This window comes from Penaeus chinensis, chromosome 9, assembly GCF_019202785.1.
Source record: "Penaeus chinensis breed Huanghai No. 1 chromosome 9, ASM1920278v2, whole genome shotgun sequence".
Lineage (NCBI taxonomy): Eukaryota > Metazoa > Arthropoda > Malacostraca > Decapoda > Penaeidae > Penaeus > Penaeus chinensis.
In genome coordinates this window covers 32321571-32324070 of record NC_061827.1, presented here as the reverse complement: position 1 = coordinate 32324070, position 2500 = coordinate 32321571, and positions in this window count along the sequence as shown.

The following is a 2500-nucleotide window of genomic DNA, read 5'->3' as shown; positions in this document are numbered from 1 at the left end:
TATACATACACACATACACACACACACACACACACATACACACGCATAAACACACATACATTCACGTACTTACACCACCTACACACACACACACACACACACACACACACACACACACACACACACACACACACACACACACACACACACACACACACACACACACACACACACACACACACACACACTCACTCACACAGAATAACAAACATCTAACTGACGCCAACAAACAGGGAAGGAAGTGTACATAAAACTATACGTTCAGCCGCCCCCCCCACCCCCTCTCCTTCCATGTGCACCAACAAACACAAAGAACACACATGCGCTCACACAGACGCCAAGACAATTTCAGCAGAATGTGAAATTGTCGTGAAAGTGATAATGGCGGGGAGGGCCGTGACCCCCTCCCCTACCCTCTTCGCTCGCCCTCCCCCTCCCTCCCCTCTTCGCTCGTCCTCCCCCTCCCCTACCCTCTTCGCTCGCCCTCCCCCCTCCCCTCCCCTCTTCGCTCGCCCTCCCCCATCCCCTCTTCGCTCGCCCTCCCCCTCCCCTCCCCTCTTCGCTCGCCCTCCCCCTCCCTCCCCTCTTCGCTCGCCCTCCCCCCTCCCCCTCCCCTCTTCGCTCGCCCTCCCTCCCCTCTTCGCTCGTCCTCCCCCTCCCCTCCCCTCTTCGCTCGCCCTCCCCCTCCCTCCCCTCTTCGCTCGCCCTCCCCCTCCCTCCCCTCTTCGCTCGCCCTCCCCCTCCCCTCCCCTCTTCGCTCGCCCTCTCCCCTCCCTCCCCTCTTCGCTCGCCCTCCCCCTCCCCTACCCTCTTCGCTCGCCCTCCCCCCTCCCCTCCCCTCTTCGCTCGCCCTCCCCCTCCCTCCCCTCTTCGCTCGCCCTCCCCCCTCCCCTCCCCTCTTCGCTCGCCCTCCCCCCTCCCTCCCCTCTTCGCTCGCCCTCCCCCTCCCCTCCCCTCTTCGCTCGCCCTCCCCCCTCCCCTCTTCGCTCGCCCTCCCCCTCCCTCCCCTCTTCGCTCGCCCTCCCCCTCCCTCCCCTCTTCGCTCGCCCTCCCCCTCCCCTCCCCTCTTCGCTCGCCCTCCCCCTCCCTCCCCTCTTCGCTCGCCCTCCCCCTCCCCTACCCTCTTCGCTCGCCCTCCCCCCTCCCCTCCCCTCTTCGCTCGCCCTCCCCCTCCCTCCCCTCTTCGCTCGCCCTCCCCCCTCCCCTCCCCTCTTCGCTCGCCCTCCCCCCTCCCTCCCCTCTTCGCTCGCCCTCCCCCTCCCCTCCCCTCTTCGCTCGCCCTCCCCCCTCCCCTCTTCGCTCGCCCTCCCCCTCCCTCCCCTCTTCGCTCGCCCTCCCCCTCCCTCCCCTCTTCGCTCGCCCTCCCCCTCCCCTCCCCTCTTCGCTCGCCCTCCCCCCTCCCTCCCCTCTTCGCTCGCCCTCCCCCTCCCCTACCCTCTTCGCTCGCCCTCCCCCCTCCCCTCCCCTCTTCGCTCGCCCTCCCCCCTCCCTCCCCTCTTCGCTCGCCCTCCCCCATCCCCTCCCCTCTTCGCTCGCCCTCCCCCTCCCCTCCCCTCTTCGCTCGCCCTCCCCCCTCCCTCCCCTCTTCGCTCGCCCTCCCCCTCCCCTCCCCTCTTCGCTCGCCCTCCCCCCTCCCCTCTTTCGCTCGCCCTCCCCCTCCCCTCCCCTCTTCGCTCGCCCTCCCCCTCTTCCCCTTTTCTTCCTCCTTCTCCTTCTCCCTTTGTCTCTCAGAACGTTTATCGTATTATTAACGTCTGTCTTACTTCCTTTAACGTGTGTCTTGCGGTTTTCCTCGTTCCGGTTTCATATATTTTTTTTTATTTACCAGTTCTAGAAGGATGTGCGCCATAGGCTGAGGTGCGTGTGGTGTTCTTCTCTCTCTCTCTCTCAACTCTCTCCCTCTCATCTATCTCGTCTCATCTCTCTCTTACCTCTCTCACCTCTCTCTCTTCTCCGTCTCTCCTCTCTCTCTCTCCTCTCTCTCTCTCTCATCTGTCTCACTGTCTCTCTCTCTCAATCGGGATCGTCTCTCTCTCTCTCTCTCTCTCTCTCTTTCTCTCTCTTCTCAACTCCTCCTCTTTCAATCCTCTCCTCGATTTTCTAATCTCTCCTCCTCCTCTCTCTCTCTCTCTCCTCGTCTCTCCCTCTCTCTCTCTTTCGCCCGCTCGAGCGTGAATGTCGCAGTGTAAATGGGCGCGTGTGTGTGTGTATGTATGCACATATGTGTGTGTATGTGGGTACATGTGTACGTATCTATATAAGTTAAAGTGTATGAGCTTATGTGTGGGCGACGGTGTGCACAAGGCCAGAGGCAGCGACATACATTTGGTGAGTGTGTGTAACCTTGGAGCGTAGAAACTTCAGTACCTGTATGAATGATGTGGGTTCTGGCGTCTATGAGTGAGGAAAGGAGGGGGGGGGTAGGAGGGAGGAAACAGGGTAAGAGGAGGAGGAGGAGGAGGAGGAGGAGGAGGAGGAGGAGGAGGAGGAGGGGAGGAGA